The sequence below is a fragment of the Fundulus heteroclitus genome, chromosome 10, assembly GCF_011125445.2.
Source record: "Fundulus heteroclitus isolate FHET01 chromosome 10, MU-UCD_Fhet_4.1, whole genome shotgun sequence".
Classification (NCBI taxonomy): Eukaryota; Metazoa; Chordata; class Actinopteri; order Cyprinodontiformes; family Fundulidae; genus Fundulus; species Fundulus heteroclitus.
Window position 1 is genome coordinate 15535795 of NC_046370.1, and position 21025 is coordinate 15556819.

The 21025-nt window shown below is 38.6% G+C and overlaps 1 long non-coding RNA gene across 2 annotated transcripts in view; it reads right to left on the reverse strand.

Annotated features, from left to right (window-relative positions):
* LOC110369087 overlaps positions 1–20508 on the reverse strand; it is a 28449-nt gene extending 7941 nt beyond the window's left edge. Inside the window, exon 1 of one of the 2 annotated variants that reach the window (XR_002428691.2) lies at positions 20445–20508. This is a non-coding gene — a long non-coding RNA (uncharacterized LOC110369087). Of the gene's footprint in view, positions 1–2690; positions 2898–20444 lie in introns of those variants that run through there. The other variant, XR_004931797.1, reaches the window with a different exon arrangement.
* Positions 20509–21025: the final 517 nt, after the last annotated feature.

The window sequence follows — 21025 nt, forward strand, 5'->3', positions numbered from 1 at the left end:
TGGTGACACTAAACTGCATTTACATGCAAGTGTGCGATTCCAAAAAAAGTAAAACAAAGCAACTGGACTTGTTTTTCGTAGTTGGTCCAGATGCTTTGTTTTACTTTTTTTTTGGAATGACCATGACCTGGATGACTGAGAATCTTCACCAGCATGCAAGTGTGCGAGTGTCCAGTTGTGGGTCTGTGTTGCCCTTTGATGGACTGGTTACCTGTTTGGGGTGTACCACGCCTATTGCTTATTAACTTGCTGGGAAGAGGGCAAAAAAAATAAAAGACTGGCCTAGACTGAAAAAATAAAATCTGTTAGTGATGTCTCTGTTCTCCGGGTTTTTTGTTTCCTCTGAGAGAAGCAATAAAATTATTAATAATGGTGCTGTACATTCTTTAACTGCTGAGAAGTTAAAGATTAATCTTCTGATGGGTGCTAAAACAAACGATCTGCCAACATAAAGGTGTCTGGTAGTACAGAAGTTATGGTATGTAGGTTTCGTGGCACATGGTTGCAACCAACCAGCAAGCAGCAGGCCAACTCCACCCTTTACCACTCCTAAGAGGCCCACGGTAATGACCCTCGAAAGTGTTTGAAATAGTTGGAAGGATGATACACGCAAGGAAAAGAATGGCAGAGCAAAAGGAGCATGAAATAAACTGGCCTTGAGCAGAGACAGAGACCAGAGAGCAATTTGTTTTCCCCTCTGTGAATTACAGGCTGGAGCCAGCCGCTGTCTCCAAATGGGAACCAGCTCAGATCGGCCCAGACACCACTATTTGGGAACAGTAAGTGTTCTGAGCAGAGAAAAACACCATGCAAAACCCCACTACTCCCCTGGGCTTTGGAGCCTGCCTAAAAATTCTTGGGTGTTCCTTTTTTTACTTTTTATTTTTTTTAGGACAGTTACATAAGTGTGTAGTGGAAATATCTAATAGGATGTGAGACTTCTAAGGCTTTTGCTTTGTTTTATCAGTATCAGATTGTTTTTGAACTAGCTATGTGTTATCCCCCAGTGCTTTTACTGTATCCGAAAGACACAAAAGACAGCTATGCAAAATACAGCTACATTTCACTTGGCCTCTCTAGTTTTGCAACGATTTATTTGTATGAATATTTCATGTAAATGAAAGATCCAAACAATCTTCTGTAGTATCCCTGTGGCTGAAGGAACTCTGACTTTATGGGGATACAAAAAAAAAAAAAAACATTGTGTGTTCAGAAATTCATTTTTTTAAGATGAGTGAGTTAAATTCTAAGTCAGATTGGTCAAACGTTTTACTACACAAACTTAATCACTTGTACAAGTGGAGATTTACTGTGGTTGTCAAACTATTACTTAACATAAAGTGACCATTCCATGCCTGGTTTGTACATGTATATAAAAGGGGAAAAGGTATCTAGCCTTTGTCTGCTTTGTCTGGAATCATTCATCTAAGGATTTTAACAGCAAGTACTCCTGCTTTAGTATAATGTGAGCAAATTGGAACAAGTCGGCTCAGTTTTCTTTCTCGCATCTCGCGCCCGTGTGGCTGCTGAGCTCATCCAGTTCTCTGGTAGAGGCTATTTACTCAAACGGCTAAATCACCAGAGGGGTACACTTTGAAGAAGGGCAATGAGATGAAGGGGTAGAATGATGGCTGAAGGAAAGTTGATGGCCTGGGGTGAAATGGAAGGATGGGAGGATTTCAATTGGAGGTGCTGGCAGAACTATGAGGCTTATGATTCCTGGCATTGCCTCTTCGTCTCCGGTGCAGCAACCTTTATATGCCAACCATATAAAGGTGGGCCAAGACCCCTCAGAATTTAGCCCATATGCTCTCCCTCTGCCCAACAAACAGCACCTGATACCTTAGCCAAGAAAAAAGAAAAAAAAGAAACATATCTCCCATACTAGCTTCTTCTAAATTATACATAGAGACTTTACAAAACACACATTTTTTTTTATATATAGAACCTCAGAGAAACTAAAGATGAAGGATTCAGTTTGCTTTCAGATGGCTCAGACATTCATATGTTCATTAATTAATTCATTATTAGGTAAACAGAAATGAAGCATTTCCTCATACAGCCTTCATGAGACAGAAACACGGTTAAGCCTCATTTTTTTAAAGTGCTTTCTTTGTTCTAACTTTCCATCCATCATTCGGCAAGGGTGTGACTTCAGGGCTTTTCAACATCTTCGGCCACGCCAGCCCATTTCGGGCCAAAAACAGAACCTAAGCAGACATTAGCTGCAGTTTTTAAGCCGTCTACCAGCTAAACTGCACATATTTTGGTTTAGCGCCGGGATGGAGTGAGTCGCAGATCCTCCTGTCGACAATGTGCTTTAAATCAATACCTTGAACAAGTATTCAGACTGTTTAAACCTTGTTACAACCACAAGGTTTGGCGGATCGTAGATGGGATTTTTATATGAAAGACCAACAAAAAAGTGCATAAATGTGAAGTGGAAGGAAAATAATGTGTAATTTTCATAAGGTTTTTGTCAAATTGAGATTTTATAATGTGTCACGCGTGTTTGTATTCAGCCTCCCTAACTGTACTCAGGTGTGGACCTTGAGTGGGTCAGGATGGGTTCTAATACATGGATATATGCTCTGATCTGAACCGTACTATTGTAGCTCCTGCTGGACGGTGAGCCTCAGCGTCAATCAGTGTCAAGCCTTCTGCAGCCTCCAGGATTTGTTTCTACTCACCACTCTTTCACGAAGGCCAGTTCTGTGGATGCTGTACTGATGGTTGTCGTGCAGACAGATTCGGCCACCTTCAACTCCTCCAGAGTTACCATCGGTTGAATTCCTTGGCTGCTTCTGCAAGGGCCACGTCTTTGCAGGTTTTGGAGTTGTTCTGTGTTCTTTTTATTCTTATGAGGGGTTGAAAAGCGGTGCTTCAAATGTTGTAGAAAATTTGATTCAATGTTCATGCATCATTTTCCTGTCACTTCACGGTCACACGTCACTCTGTGTTATTTAATCACAAAGAAAAAGGTGCAGGTCATTTTAACTTATAAAAAGGTTCAAGAAGTTTGAATACTCTAGCAATCAAAGTGATGACAGAAGATAAGTCTTTCTAACGCTGCAATTTCCATTGGCTTTCTGTCCTAAATCAGTAAAATAGTTTTCAAAATTAGCGTAAAAATTTCACTGGAATGTATTTTTTCCACATTTGACATTTACCCTTAAGACAAGTATGTGCATACACAAAATAACTCCTTCAAATCAAAGAGAAACAATCAATGTGCCATTGATACCGTTTCAATGCAAATAGAACCAAACTCACCACCTGGCAAACTGTGGTCACACGTTTCTACATAATGAAATTATTTTACTCGGCAAACAACTCAAAAGTAAAGCACAAAGCAAGATAAATATGTCTTGTCAAGCAGACCTTATGCCAGGTCTTTGTTCACGTCCAGCGAGTTGTTTTCCTTTCCCATGCATAGCAACGCTAGAAGTGTTTGTCTTGCTTTGGAGATGATGATGGTGGCATAACAAACTCCAGGGACAACAGAAAGCTTCAAGAAAACAAGTTCAAAGGAGCTAATGAGTAACTGCAGGTCAAACATTGATGAAATAAGGGTCTCAACAGGGCAGCGTGTAAATTTTTCTGAGTTTGCACGCAGCCAACCGGCCCTGATTCCTTTCTTTTTTTGTGGCATGTTGAAATCTATCCTTTGCTTTTGTATGCTTTAGTTAAGCACTGAATGGCCATCATCCAGATGGAAAGGTCTTCGTGAAACAGTGCAAGACACTTAATTATGTTTCATTGCAGAAGGAATTCCAGATAACGGGATACATTACACAAAGCGCCGCTTCCAAAGAAACATGGAAGCATTCCTGTTATGTTTGTTGGCAAGAAACCTAATCTGTGCACGATTTCCCATTCAACTGTACTAGAAAGGTGTACTTCTCCTTTAGGGCCTCCCCACAACATCTCTAAACAAACAAACATACATTTAGGGGCATGTATGCTGTGCTTTTCATATACAAAAGAACAAATGATTTATCGTTTTAGCAAGTGGATATTTTACTTGAGGTTGGAGGTCAAATGCACTTTAAGGCTGCAGCTATCTTTTCTTTTGTAATAGAGTATTTTAATATATAAGCCATTGATTAAATAACTAAGCCGTTGTACATGTACCAGACCAGGCGTTGGCCACCTTTGGCCGCTGCACCACCCTCTTCTCTGACTCAGTATTGTGCATGCACATATCCCAGCCCTTTATCTATGGTCAGTTTAGTAATCATGAATACAATCTTTCAGAAACGTATTCCAATACATTTTCTTTTACATGGACATTCACCTGTGTCTTAAATACCTTAACCGGGAGATGCAAATAACCTAAAACGATGTTTGTCTTTTCCTTTTGAAAATATTCTTTAGCCACCATATCAGTTTGAGGGTACATCTGTTACTTATGGAAACGTAGAAGTTCATTTACTCATGATTCCCCTGTCCTTAAAACTTGAGTTAATTTGCCCATGGAGATTTTTGTCAACCTGTTATTACTTACGACGCTGCATCTGCTTGTAGCCCCTAATAGTGAAGACAAATTGTGTCTGCAGAGTGTTTCAGTGATGCATCCATTTGCAAAGTGATTTTTATGTATTTTGCCCTGGTGGTAAGATAATTCAGCTTATTGTAATCTATGTTTGCGTCTTTAATTATAACTAGTGGCAAACCTTCTGCATTCAGCATCCACTCGTTCCATCGCAAAAACATGTGACCACTGAGAGACTTAATAAGTACTTCTCAAGGTGAGATTAAAAGGGACATGTGTAGGTGTGACTTTATATGCCCATTTCATTAAATATATCTTTATTGTATATCTATATAATAAAAAAAAGAAATAAAACATTTTAAAAAGGAAAAAAGTTATAAATTTAGGGTTTTGTAGACTTGTAGAGGTGGCGTGATGAAACACTGTATTGATTTGAATTATTTGTCCAATATATAAAGAGGATTAATATTGAGACGGCATCATTTCAGAGGACTACGATTTTAATAGAAATATGTCTCACCAATCTGTCTCTGCATTTTCTTCTTTTTCTCTAAGACAGTGCTCTGAGATTTGTGTGGTGGTTGGTGGTATGGTGTCACATTCATTTTAACATTGGTCCTTTTCATTTTGAATATTTATTGAATGTCTATTTTTTCCCCAATAGCTGAGTGCACAAATATGAGCAAACAATGATTTGTCCAGGATCAACTCAAGTTTTAAAGCATGTGATAATTAACCGTGATCATTTTAAAGCAGCTTATGTTATGCTGGAAATTTAAGACTTGTGCGTTGTGCCTATTGGGCGGCGACTAGTTGCACATGAGGGTCATATAGACCCTTATCTCAAAGACATGCAATGCTTTTACATATGTTGACTGGATAAAAGACAACTCCACAACCACAGATTAGGCCCCTTGATCCCCTATACTGATGCTGAAGATTTGATTAAGAGATAGTAAGAAGATCATTTTACACCAAAAAGCATAACATTAGTGAGAGTAGCACTGATTATCTTTTCATTGTGGAATCTGCTTGAGGGTGCATTTTGAAGCAAAAAAAACCTTTTGTCAACAAAGCCGGTGTCCTAAAAGCAAGAAAATTGCTTCACAAGGGCCAAGAGGGTCAAAGGCGATTAACTCCTAATGAGTAGGCCGTGTAGTCGCTTTTTGTTTATTTTGAGAGACAGCAGGCTGCTGTTTATTTTTCGGCACTAGTCCCAGATAGTAAAATATGAGTGTTGAAATATGGTTAGGCTGAAGTATTGAATCCATGTTGAAGCCTGACATTTAAATTATACATAAAGTGGTCGGTGGCTTACATGTTGAATCAAGATTAGGTTTTTAACCATAACTGATGCTATATCAATGTTGATTCAACCATCATCTAAATTTGGATCTACACGTATTGAATGAGCTGTTGGGAATCAATGTTGATTCAACCTACATCTAAATGGAAATCTAGATGTAAAGTTATGTTGATTTTCTATTGAATCAAAGTTAAGGAATCAATATTGATTAATGTACATTTGATATTACAGTATTCAGCTTTTCTAAAGACATGTCGAAGCCCTTTAGAAAAGATTAGTTTTTGACCAATACATTTCTGCTCATAGGTCTACATCATAACATACCATTACAAGTTTCTTCATTTAGTACTGGTGTTCAACACCCAATATTGTTGGCGGACGATTAGAATTATGTTGTTCAAAATTATCTTACATCACATGAAGGTAACAGGCTTTTTTTTAAAAACATAGACAAAGCCTTTTTATAATAGAACTATATTGTTTGTGTGAATAATCCTGCCCAAACATTATATGGTCTAAATTAGAAAAAAAAATAACATTTTAGGTGCAAACTCTCCCCATCAGTTTGGCTTTCTGGAAACAGAAAAAGAAATGATGAAAACATCTTCTGCACTGCAAAAAGGGAAGTAAAATGTTATCAAAATTAGTGTATTTCCCCTTAATTTGCATAGGTAAATACAATCATCTGCCAATGGAATGAGTATTTTGACCTCTAAAAAAAGATACGTAGATATAATGCGCTTGAAATAAGATGATTTGTTCCTGTTTTAAAGGTATACTATGCAACCGGGGTTGATTTTCCAGCGAGGCTCCCCCCAGAGGGCGAAAGTAAAAGTGCACTGTCATAAAGATGCTCAGCTGTTCTGGTTTCTCCGTCAAGCCAGGCGCGGTTGTTTTGAGCTTAGCAGACAGGCGAACGCAACGAAAAGTGGAAAAAACGGCAGTACAAACAATGAATAACACCGTGAAAGTATGAACATCAGGGTTTCCCGCAGTGCTATCTTGGCGAGGCGGCCGCTACCGCCTCGCCAACATTCAAAAAAAAAAAAAATTTAAAAAGTAATAATAAAAATAATAATAATAAAAAAAAAACTCGATATGCTTGCATGTTTATTTGACGTTAACACGCGGTTCTTTGTTGTAGCTTTCGCGCGTGCATATAGTGAATGGCAGGGCAAAAACACATGGAGTTCTCGCCGTAAAGCAAGACCGACTCTCGCGGTCTTGCACGAGACTTCTGAGCCTGTGGGTGCGAACCGAGGGCTCTTGCAATTGCAAGTACGGTATTTCCCCCACAGACCACCAGGGCGGCCGAGAAAACCTTTGTTCGACCTGAAATGACTCATTTAATCATCCAAAACGGTATTGAACACATTAATTAACTGAAAAAAGTTGCATAGTATGCCTTTAAGCGCAAAAATCTTATTCCATTGGCAGATCATTTAAACTTGGCTGCTCAAATCAAGGACAAATACACTCATTTCAAGAAAATTGTACCTACTTTTAGTTCCCCTTTTGCAGTGTATTAGGCTACCAGCAGTTACTGGTGTGTTTGTGCCTGCACACTGTGTTTTTGATCTCAGTTGGCTGTAGTTGCTCTGAACAATCCTGTTGTCTGTGATCCGGTCCAGGTGTTAGGTGTTTGCATTTGTTGTGCATTTGTTCTTATCACTCATTTTCCATCTTTCTAAAGTTTCTGTAATACACTCATTAAAATTAATGTGCAATGTGACTTTAAGGGAGCGGCTTTCTAACCTGCACTGTCAAACAATGCGAGTGAATCCGTTAGTGAATGGAGTCTTTCTGCAAGATGATCTAAAACATTCAGAGACTCTGATGACAAAAGGTGGGAAAGAATCCAAAATCCTTCTCTAATGAGTTTTGGGGTCACACCACATCAATTCAGAAGAAGATCTGCCTCAAAACTGACACCTCGCACCTCATTTAAGTCTGTGCTCATTTTTCATGCGAGGGGATCCTCCACAGTGAAATGAAGGAAAATCCCAACACAAAACCACAGATAGACCCCTAATTCAATTAGCCAATAATAGTTTGGCCTTTTTAAACATTTAATATAATTCCAGCTGTCAAGTAACCCTGCAAAGCTGGAAACTATTCTGCTTAGACTTTGAGAACGCAACAAAACAAAAGATAACAGTTTTGTACGGACTCTTCTTTAAGTACATAAAGATTTCCAGTCTGCCAAACAAAGAAAAACATTCACAAAAGTGAAGGAATATTTTCTATAAAAAAAATACAGGAGTTTATTCTTACTTATTGGCACTGTGGGCCACAAAAAAAACGGTAACAGAGTTTGCATTCCCATTTGGTATTCACCAGAAAGCCCGTAGCCATTCTTTATGTTCTCCAAGCATTAAAGTCAGATGGGAAAATAAAGTCCAGAGGTATTTTTTTTTTTTTTTGGGGGGGGGGGGGGGGGGGGGGGGTGGAATCTGAGAACCGAGCAGATGGGGTGAAAAAAGTTCAATTTTATTCTTTTCCCTCCTCCCCTAAAATAGGAAAATAAAACCTTTATCACACTTCAGAACGGAGAACACATATGTCGAACATTATAGGACTGCGGCTGAGTTGCTGTCACATTACAACCTGCTCTGACAAACAAAAGAAAGAGATCTCCCACAGGGTCCATGAATTTGGGAGATCGGATGAAAGCTTTCAATCATACCACTGTAAAACGAATTGATTTCCCAGAACAAAACATGAAATGAGTAGGCCTTTCTCTCGCACACTTACATCCAAACAGGTTAAACCCGATTCCATAAACTGTCTGTAATTTCCATTTGCTCCTGCTCAGACCCGGTGCTGCGAAGCCGATTACTGAAAAGCCTCCAAAGGGACAAATCAAAAAAAGACACTTAAACATAATGGCTCATGTTAGCAGTATGGTGCATTAAATTCCCCCCCTTTGTTCATCCATCGTTAGTATTATTTGGTCTCCGAGTTAAATAGAGTCTATGCGAGTAGGTTAGTGTGTGACTATTAAATGAAAAAATGGCTTCTTGGACACATGGCCATGACAGTTCTCGCTTTAAAACCGTAGACCATATATTACTGGCACCACTAAAATCTACACTGTAACCGAATCAATGATCCAAGCGCATTACAACCCGGGCCACCCAGCAGAAATACCCCATTTAAGGAAATGGAAGAGAGAGGGGGGAAAACATGATCTAACTGCTATTAGGCTTAGGACATACAGAGCCTTTGATACAGGCCAGTCAACTGGTGCACAGATTGAAAGATCACATTTTGCTTTGAGGAGGAAATAATGCAAACCAGCCACGGACTGGAGGAGGGAGTGTGGGAGTTTGTACCAGGATGAGGAGATCTACCACAGTGGCAGGAGCTGTCCATGTTTCAGCGTGATTTAGACATGAAGAAGTGGAACAGAGTCTGGGAAGCGTCAGTGATGACGAGCAGCCTCGGGTGGGGACACCATACCATCTATCTCCATTAACTCCTGTTCACCTCTCTTTTGAACTGTCATTACGGATCTGTGTGTAAATTATTTACTGTCTGTATGCTTACATGGTCCTTTCGCCGCTGCCAGCCATGTGTGTTTAATCACAAAATAAACACTGTTACTAAAAAAAAAAAATCTGTGGTTGCTTTCTACTTTTTATGAAAATTAAATGCTCACAAATCGATTAATATTGTTGGTTTTATAATTAAGCTAAATTTTGTGTATTTTTACAGCACCAATCCACAACAAATGAAGACACTTTACAACACAGTTAGCTCCAAATTAAATTGATAAGCATATATTGTCTTTTGGATCCAATCATAAATATAAAATTAGATTCAACACTTAAGAGAAAAAAGTGTCCAAAAAGTTTCAGATCATGTTCATATGAGTCTGAAATAACTTAACTGGGGGTTTGGTTTTGCAATACTATAGATATTAATACAATTTTTAATAATTTCTGGAAGGTAATAAATAGATAAACTAACAGTAATAGTAAGTGTTTGCAGGAGTCAATAATGCTCTAAACCTTAATGGTCAGTCTTTTTTTTCTTAGGGTAAGTAAATATCTTTTTTAAATCCTTTTAAATTATGCTCAAGGAGTCAGAAAGTGGACAGATGATCGGGAAAGAATGATGGTGAGTGACTTAACTTTATAAACTAAGGCCATCTTTCATTCTCTCCCTCCATCCACAGTACAGAAGCTTAATGATCTCTGAGATCAGACGGGGATACTGTACATTGTTCTCTGGCCTCCTGCGTTGGGTCACAAAGCTAATTGTCCCACTTTCCTCTTTTAAGAACGGAGGACTTAGATCTCTGTCATGTGTCCAGGTTATATAGTGACGTTATTTTATTTCTTTAAACAGCTGCCCTGTTTAGAAGCTCAAACCGGCAACGGAGGTGAGAAGAAGTCTATATAACAAGTTTGAAATAAAAAGCAGATTTTGATGGATCCTTCGCGCTAGACCAGTGCCCCAACTACAGCCAGTACTGCTCATCCTCTCCCCAGGATGTCACTCCATTCATCACGCTACCGCTTGTCACAAAGCTTCACTTAGCTGCATTCTTAGGTTACAATCAGGGTTTTATACTCATCCTCTGATGACTAAGCCAGACACGGGAACAGACAGCAGCTCCTCAGATGGTTCCAAATGGCACGAAAGTTGAGGTCGACTGCTATATCCATGTATTGAAAATACATGCCAAGTAAAACTTTACCTGCGGAGAGTTCATGTGAACGGGTCGTCTTATGCGGTTGTGTGTGCACTACAAATCAACAAATATTGGCAGCAAGGTATACGGTAATAAAACAACAGACAGCGAGCGTCTGACTATTTGGCAGAGCAGCCTGGACTTGAAAGAAAACTGTTTATGTTTCAAGATCAGGTGGAGAAAAAAAGAAAAAAAAAAACGTTGGAAAGAGACAGAGGCATCCATTCGGCTTGTGATCAGGTTAAGGTAATTTTACCCTACAAGTCAGGTCATAATCGTAAATAAGATCTGATAGGCTCAGTTCTCATGCCAAGCTTCACTCAAATATTGTTATGCTGAAAAAATCCAGCCAAATGTTTTACTCCGCAGCTCAGTGCCAACCGCACAACTAGTACTTGTCAAAGTTTGATGGTTTTTAAAGCGATGTGCCTGGCCAGCCAGCCATCCATCCTTGTGTTGGTAGTTTTGGATTTTTTCCTACGGATTCAAATATTTTCATTTGCACCCTTGCTCTGAACAAAGCTTAAATCAGTATTAAGTACTGCAACATTATTAGTAATTGTATTATTTTTATTTTTTGAGGTCTGATGGGTTGCTCAAAAACCTCCAACATCATACTATAGGTAAGGTGTTATTTTCATTATTGGCACAAATTTAATCGCCATAAAAACTGATACTCTGAATTACGACCAATCTTCAGTTTAGTCTCTGTAGAATTTCGTCACAAAGTGGCCACGGGTCACACAGACAGTCAATCTTGCCCGTCTGTGCCTGTATTCAAGTACCTTTTACTCAGGTTCTAACCACAAAACCCATTATAAATCAGACCTTCAGGTCATCCTTGAAGAAGCTTTACATCAGTCGCCACATAAAGACTCTGACTACCACATTTCTTTCTCATGCCACATCCTTCGACTTGACTAAAGTGTTTTTCCAAAAGCAGAAATGTGAGGAAACCAGATTTTTTCCCAGGTTTCTCAGAGCATCTATATCAGGGGGGGTTAAAGGTTACATTGGACCAATCCCTGTCTTGTTTGAGGTACATACATAATCAAGAGAAAACCAGACACCACTGCCGGAAAAACGCAGTGTTTTTGATTCACATTGCCATTATTCTTTGTCGTCATTGGAACAAAGCGATGGGAGGACCTTTCATTTGCCTACAGTCATCACATACCAGTGGGAGAGAACTGGAATTATCAAGACAAAGGCAATGTGGCTGTCAAGAATACGATGGGAGGGTTTACGGGATTTATTCTTACTTCATATCAGGGATCTGCTAAGGAACTTGTAAAGCAAACCCAAGTATTGGATCAGCGTCCCTGTATCAGAGTCCCTGAATATAAGCAACAACTGTCAACAGCTGATACAGTGACTAATGTTCATGGATAGAGAAGCTGCTGTGACTCATAGTCTGTCCATATTGTGTCACCTGTCCTGCTGAATTTGATTCCAATATCTGCAGAAAGCTAGTCTGGGTTGGAAAGAGAGTTGCACAGAGTGCAGCTGAAGCAACCATTGAGTTTTATAACGTTCAAAGCAAAAGAGGCTGCTCATGGTAAAGTTAGCCAGCCACTTTAGCAAACTGTTCTGCAGAAAAACTCTGTTTTCAGCTGATTTTTTTTTTCCTGCTTCGAGTGTAGCTGTATGTATCTGGAGAAACATTTGATAAAGCTATGTGGGTTTAAGTGACATGTCAGAGTATTATAGTAGCTTCCTACGGTGAATTAACCCAAGTTTTTAACAGAGGGGTCTGTAATCATAGTTTACACGTTCGCCTCCGCATAAAGTCACATGAAAAACTGTTCATAGCACCTGGAGAGGTCATTGTGACACAGACCTCACTTTGACTTGGGCTATGAGATCCTGTTACACCCGTAGTGGGAAAATGGATCGGACTTAAACAGCGCTTTTCTACACATTGACACCTCTCAATTCTTTCACACTAGACCCCCCCAGCTGCATTTAAAACATGCACACTCATACAAAGATACGTTGATCAGCAGGTAAGACTGCTTTTTTTAACCAAAAAATAAATAAAAATCAATCAATACATGGCCGGTAAGGAAATTGAATAAGAATCCAGAAATTTCCAAATGCACTAAAACCCCACAATTAAGGTGGAATGACTGTGATAAAGTACTAGAAGCACCAACAACACACTCTCCAGCAGAAATGAGAAGACCGTAAACTCTGTCGATATTAGACACAACGTTACAGTGGTTAATATGTTTTCAATTGAAAGAAGAAGAAAAAAAAATCCCTATGGATTATAACATGATTTCGAAGTATGAACATATTTCAAATGCATTTTAAATTGACTTTAATTTGACTATAGAAGTTTATGAATATTTGTTAAAACTGATTCTTCCTCTTCTGTACTGTCATAGAAGGTTTCAGAATTGCCAGCATGCCACACTAAGAACCCTTAAAAACTATTTGTTAAAAGGGGATGTCTCAAGGGAACATAAGACTCTCTCAGGTTTTGATAGTTTCCAGGTAAAAATTATTCTGGAGTGAAACTGATCTAGAGATTCTTACTCTGTCTCTTACTAGGATCGTATAAGTAGAGAAATAACGCAAATCATCGTGAGAAAAACGTTTTTGGATTATTAAGGAAAATCTGCACAAAGACATCAGTTTTCTTTACCGAGTGCTGATTGTTGACCAGTCATGGGAAATCGGAAATGAAAAAACTCTTTAGCGCGACAACATTGCAGTATTTTCTTATGTCTAAATAAATTAATGCACAGAACATGTAATCAAATTTAGCTAAGAGAAAGTGAGGTGCACAAAAATAATGAAATAACCAAGGGAATTCTATTTATTTATTTCCAGATGTGGCTTCTGAGGATGAAAGGGAAATCCACAGCAGAATTCCTAGACTAGAAACATTACTGTAGGGGCTGTTCTGTAATTAATGAATTTGCAAGTTATCCCTCCAAGAACAAAGATGGAAAATACGTTCAGCTTGGTGTTGTGCCTTATCACTTTCTATTTTTCTAATTAAGTTGTGTCTTTTTTGTTCCCTTTTTTTAACTTTGCATTAATCCACACATTTAAACAATTTTAAACGGTTTAGCTGCCAGAGACTGAAATCCGTCGGCTTTCTTTTTGATCAGTTCTGACCGATACTTGGCAGGTCAAATACTGAATAATCTGATTTCTTTCCTTTAGAAAAAAATAATTTTAAAACTGTGCACACAGCAATCCTAAAAACAAAAAAAGGGAAGTTGCTAGAGGGGATACTAAAAGTAGAAGCCATGTACATTAATTTCGACAGAACAAGGAGAGTTCAACATCTTAAATCCCCCTAAGAATATATTCAACTTTCTCCTGTTATCCTGAGGTACAATTTAGGGTGAAGAACCCTCATTCTGCAAATTTTCTCAGCCATCCTGTCTCATAGGACGAGCCACCTGTTCAGCGTTGATTCAACATCCATTCCGGACACCAGTCTCACGTTTTTGATTTGGTTTCCCTTCCCTGGCACGCCGTCAACATTTTCTGACTAATTCGAAAAGTAAAAAGGGGATAAATGCCTTCTGAAAGCGATGCTAACTCCATGACAAGTTCAAAGATGATGATTTATCACAGCAAAACATATGTGCTTGGGCCTGTGGGAACACGTTAGTGGCCTGGCTTGGATTTTAGTGTCAGCTCCAGTTACTATATCTCTTTCATGATGAAAACACAGACATACCTTAATATCAACTGCAATGATTTTAATGGTGCACACATGCACTGTGGGAAATACCTAGTCTGAAAGTATCCACAACAACTGCAGACAAAAAAATAAAAAAATAAAAAAAATCACTCTCAATCATCTTGAGGGAAACCCTCAAATATGTGATGGTTTGGCTCTTCCCAGGAATTATAGACGCATTTATTCATGCTCTGCTAGTCGCATCAGCATACCCTGGAACTTTTACTCGTTTCATTTAAGAATGTTCATAGGCATTTTAGGCGTTTAAAAAAAAAAAACAAGAGTACAAAGAGGAGTTGGAAATGAGCCACTGTAGATTAAATACTCAGGATTTTGTTTTGCTTCTTCATTTAGTTTAAGATCATATAGAAATATTATGGAAATGATGCAACACATTTGACATTGACACAAGCCTTTCTTTAACCATTAATAAAAACCTCACTACACAACGGTTTGTTGCTGTTGTTATGTTTGATTTTTATAAAAGCCTGTTTTGTTTTATCCAGGAAAGAAACTGACACAAAAAACCAACAAGGTGTCTATTTCTTTAACTATACTCAATTTCCAAGCTGTTCTCAAATTGGAGTGGCCTCTTGGAGATTAGGTTAAAGTCAGGAGGGGCAGCAGTTGAAATATTTCTGCACAAATTAGTGAGGTCCTTCAATAAGCTACAGGGTATTTAAATAAAATGGACCCTCATGTTTAATAATTCAACTTAAAAATTAAACTGAGATTTTAGGGACTGCTGTATTGCAGGCATTTATTCCTAATGATTTTAAAGATTGTGGCTTTCAGCAAATAATCGTTATAGTTTATAGTCAGAAAATACAGTATTATCTTAGACTAACAAAAATATATTTTTTAAATATGTTTTTGCCATTTTATAGTCTGCAGAATCATCACCACTAACTTAAACAAGGGTATTCACAGACAGCTGCAGGATATTGATGAAAATTGAGTGGAAGGAAAAAAATTGTAGTAGAAAGAGGTGCATAAGAAACGGGATAGTACTTCAAAGCAATGCACATGGCTTACAACCGTCACATTGCATGTGTTAAACCACTACTTGATGAGAGGTAACATCACAAGCATCTTACCTGGGCTAAAGAGGAAAAGGACTAGACTTGTTCAGTAAATACTGTCCTCTTTTCATGTGAAAGAAGATTAATTAGGAAATCAAGGTCACGATCTGGAGTAAAATTGCGGTGTAACAGAATCCAAGTTGTTTGAGGTCTAGTGTGAAGTTTCGACCCTCATCTGGCTATGCAATCTGCTGGTGTTGTAAGTCAGCGCAGAAGTTTTCCAGGAAATATTTGAGCATTTGAGCAGAGTCAAGCAATGCTTGACTCTGCTCATAAGTTTAATGGAGACACTGATCTGCACCTCCAGCAGATGTTAGGATCTGCCCACCGAGTCAAACATGTTTCATTGATCAGGGTCATCAGTGTGCTAGATTGGCCAACAAACCTACCCAACCTAAAAGGTGCAGAGGCTATGGAGAATTGTCAAGAAGATGATGAGAGTTACCAGAGCCAACAATGAAGTCGAGCTGAAGTCCGCTGTTGAAGCAACCTGGGCTTTCATAACACCTCAGCATGACCATGGGCTTTTCAGTGTGCCAACATTTCTGTATTACAAATAGTTTTTCACAGGCAACATGAGGAAATGCAATTTGGGTCTTCATTTGTTGTTCACCAATGGTAATCAAAATTTCCAACAATGAAAGCTTTAAATATATATGTGCTTTAATAAATCAATTTTTTTTTTTTAAATTGAGTTACTAAAACAAATTTACTGTTGATAATTATATGATTTATTCAACTGCACCTGCATGCATAATCAACTCTGACTGAATCATTTATGTTTGTGTTTTTACCAGACTTCCACGAAGCTAAATACGCAGAGTAGCTGAAATGACAATAACAGTATTTAATACGTGTCCTTTTTTTATTAGAGTGACAACACTTTCTTTCAGGTATGACCCTGAAAAGGTGTAATTTGTTGGGTCAGATGACCGTACTACTTCTTTTTTCTCTAAAATCAAACAAAGAAAAGATGTGAAGCAAAATCTAGGTGTAGGGCCAGGTTAAAAAGAGAAAGGTTAAATCCTATATCACTGTTTGTGTCCTTTGGTTATTAAGAAGAAAAAGAAAACAAACCTCGTTAGTATTTGTTAGAAATGCTCCTTCCTTTAACTTTGCTAAAAATGTATCCTCTTATATCCTTATGTCAATTATATCAATAGACTGGGAAGATCCATTTTCTGCGCTGGATAGTGTCATATTGTTTTTTAAGTTTACAGTTATAGCCTGGATACACACTGCTCTTGAGTTACAGTTTAACATTTAAAAAAAAAGAAGAAAAAAAATAAATTTAATTGTTTAATCTTAACTTTTAGCAGCATGTCCCATAAAAATGATGGTCTTTAATATGCTACCTAACAAAGCCTTCACAAATAATACCATTTCTGCTAAAGAACATCAGACCCAGACTTCCTAATCAAGCTGACCTTCTCTCTTCCTGTACAGTTGTGCTTCCTGTGTGAGCTTATCAGGCTGATAAAACCTTCTGCTTCCTTTCCAGGGAGCCTTGGAGCTCTCAGGCCCTGAGGACTCCGGAGAGGATAAAGGCCCTCTCTCAGGGCTTATCTCCTCCTCACCCAGAGCAGGAGTCCGGTCGGCCAGGTGGGCATCACTGTGTGGCCCGTCAGCAACATGCCAACTCCAGCAGCTATCACTATAGCCCTGGGCTATTTGCCTGAGCCCCCCTCCATCACTATCTACACTTGCAGCCAGGGTCAGCAACCACCTAGTAGCACATGTTGGCGTTATATGGACGACTACTGGGGAGCAAAGTGTTTACTTTGAACTGTTTCAGCATAGTATTTCCTCTGAGGAAATTATCTAGAAGGAACTTCCCTGAAAGCATATGCAACATCAGATATTCAAATGAATGCAGTATTTCACAGTATTGGGAATATTTATATGTGTACCAGCATTGATTGGATCCCACCAGTTACCGTGTGTGCATACTGTAGGTACGATAGCGCATCATTAGTGATCCTATCCAGTTTATTAGTCTTTAGGGCAAAAAAAAAAAAAAAAAAAAAGCTTTTTTTTTTTTTTTTGGCAATGGAGCCGACTCAGCAGATCAGGAGAGGTAACCATAGGGTGCAAATTTATAAAATATGAAATGTATATTTTTGTTTTCCAAGAAAGAGCTGAGGGCTCTTATATCAAAGGGGGGAAAAATGAATATTAAACAGATCTATAAATTTCCCCAATACTGGTGGCAAAAAATAAAACTTAAGCCCAATGAGGGCGCGCCTGTATCTTACAGAGGGAGGATGGCGCCCAACACCTCAAACAGGGAGCAGCAGAGTATATTTCATAAAACAGGTTACAAGCAAAACATCTTAGCATAACATCCTACTGCTGCACAAAACTTATGTACAAACATAATAGACATATTAAACAAAGGATAATAACTTGATTTGTTTTGGTGTACATTTACAATCAATAACCAGATACAATTTCCAAAAAAAGTAAAAAACAAAACAACTGGACTTGTTTTCCGTAGTTGAAGACGTTTCGCTTCCTCTCCAGGAAGCTTTCTCAATTCAAAAAGTCTGGAGTAATGTGGAGTACCAAGCTTTATACTACTGCCAAACAAAGGCCTTGTAATGGCTTAGATAACATGCAAATTCAACCGAAACAGGTTCACAACTTAGTAATGGGCGGTCGTTAAAGTCATTAAGCCAGCAGATTGGACCAAAACTGGTCCACTCCTCTGTAACGAGGAGTTGTTAGGGTTGTTATTGGCTTGGCTTAAAGGCGCGATGTTTGATCACTCATATCAGGATGAGAATTGAGGTGATGATTGACTGGAATTAATTCTATAGTTGTGTGACCATGACCTGGATGACTGAGAATCTTCACCAGCATATTGCACCCAGATACAAGACTGGTAGTTCCCACTCAAGTGAGGCAACAAAGCACAATAAGAGCCCGTCTTACCTAAACATATACTTAAGCCCGTTAGTATGCATACCCCTGGCAGATTTATAGTTAAAGTAATGTTTTCATTTGACCAGCAAATGAGTATGCATGGTGAATAATACAAAAATTCTATTTTAGGTGGTTCTTGGTGTAACACCAAAGATAAAACAAAATCATTCAGAAAACAACTGGAGGCCATTTGACATTGGCGCTGCACAACCTTGCTGCCAATCGCATTTTCAGGCGGCTGGTCAAAACAGGACACATGACTTGAGTGGCTTTCTGGTTTGAATTTGCTCAAGGTTAGCAATGTGCATCAAGCGCAGTGCAGGGCACGACGTTTGAATATACTTAGTTCAAAAGAAACAAATCTAAATGGTGGATCCTTTTGCATATCAAAGCTACAGAACACGAAAGCTTATTCTCCAGACTTTTCACTGTAAACTTTGCACAAAAAGCGCTCACTCCCAAGTTTATAGGCGCTGTGGTTGAAATTACACATGTTTAAACTTACAATGAATGTTTCGTTTCTTTTCTCTGGATCGCCGTCTCTGTTGTTTATCACAGTGGGTGCCAGGTTTCTTAAAGGCATCTGCAGAGTGACTATGTTTAATTTACAAACTACCAGTAAAAGGAACATTTTTTATGGTTTGTGTCTTGGTGCCATGAAGAAAGGGAAATCCATGGCATGCAATGGAATTTTTACAACAAGCCCACAGAATAGCACTAAAGAAAACAACATTACTGGACTAAAAAAGGGACCACTGAGAATATATGAGAACAAAGCGCTGACAGAAAAGGCAAGCTCAAAAAAAAAAAACATTAAGGATCACACATCACAGGCCTGAGGATCCCCCAAGTCAGAGAGTGGGAAGGTGTGAAGGCCCAATGGTAGAGGTGGGAAAAAGGGGCATCAGAATGATGTATGAGGTGCAGGGAAAGGGCAGGGCTTTGATGAGGGAGACTTTGACATCTTTGGGAATTTAACTGACAGGTGCAGACAGGACTGTGGCAACAAGCAGACTGCAGTTACTTCAGCTGCAGCGTGCAGGCCCAAGGAGGGAGGGAAAACAACAAAGACAAGACAAACTGTGACAAATTTGTGGACCTTTCCAGGTTAAAGCCACTGACCCATGAAGGGCGCGGAGACGACTTTGTGTGCTTATTGTTTCAAGATGGGAAAAAAGTTCAACTTTTTGGGGTTTAATGTTCTATTCTTTATTTTCCCAATTCACCTCAAATGAGAAACAGCCATGGACTATCGCCAACACTTTGTAGGAGGAGCCTTAGTTTTTACATCTCAAGCAGTAGCAGAATCGCAGTTGAAAGCATTGACACGGCTTCTGCTCAAAGTAAAAGACAGCAAGCCATTCAGATTAATTTATGAGACTTAAATGTAAAATCATGTTGCATTCCCAACAATTAGATATAGATGACAAATGTCCAAAAAAAAAAAAAAAAAAAAAAAAAAAAAAAAAAAAAAAAAAAAATGTAAAAGTTGCTGTTTGTAAAAGCACAATGATGGTGCTGGTTTATAAAGCAAGCTGTGAAGGAAATAGAACAGCCTCCTCAATAAAAAAAAAGGGTTGTACTGGGGTATCATGAGCTCACACTGAATATTTAAAAAAAATGTCTTTTATTTGAGAACATTAACATGGTTGGAAAAATGTCCCATGTATGGAACAAGAAATCCTGTGTATCACTTATTTGCCCCCATGCTTTTAATAATTAGTACAACCTATTGTTGTCAAGTGTTTTTATTAACCGTACTCCACACTTGAAGGGGTATTTGTTTTCATTTTTCTTTTCAGTGATCAGTCCTTGGACAACAGTCAGGTAAAAACCTTAGAAAAATGTATATTACAATTAGTACATGCCAAATATTTGCAACACATAAATCCCTTAATAGCATAAACTATAATTAAACTAATCTAATTTCCATGTCCATAAGCAGGGGTTTACTAAAATGTCTTGCACTTTTATGCACCAATTAAAAATCTAAAAGCCCACTGGCCCATTCACCATCATACTGCACTATGCCCAAATACATAACCATAACATAAACACACATATACCAAAGCTTATTATTTACATCAATGTTAAACACATGTTTGTTGTGACTGCAGTCACCTTCAAAGTCAAAGTGCACAAATCACATTTAGCAGGACTCCACACACTGCAACTATCCCACGTTAAGCACTGCAGCAGCAGAAATCTTAAATAACAGTCCTATTTCTTACCGGCTGCCTCTTCAGTGTTTGTCTGTGGGTCCTCAATTATCTGCAGTTAGTTTGCAGCCTGAGTCTCTCACACATACCTGCAAATTACGGCAGCTGTTCTCCTAGGTGTTCTTATGCCCTAATCATTGTCTGTCAGGCAAAGTGCTGGCAGGTCAGCGCAACACTGCTCTCATAACATTTCACAAGGTTGGGGTATACAGAGAGAGGGATCTTTGATTATTCATTCTTAAAGTATTTCTCCAAATTAGTGGTGTCCAAAATCTTTGCCACAGGGGCCGTCATTGACAAGTTTAAATGATTTTATTTAACACTTACCTGCACTAAATGAAATGGACAAACTGGTCAGATTTGAAAAGGGATCTGTAACAGTGGTCAAAGGCATTGACCGCCTTCGTCACAGTGAAAAAAACTGCAGAGACTGTAAACATAAATCACAAAAAAAAAATTATCACCTCTTATAAAATGTGTCTGACTTTGAGCTTTTTTAGAATTTCCATTCCATTTTGGGATTATTTGGGGTTAACTTTCTGTGTAGGCCTAATTTTAAGGTTTCTACAGACAGGAACACCAGATGACTGTAA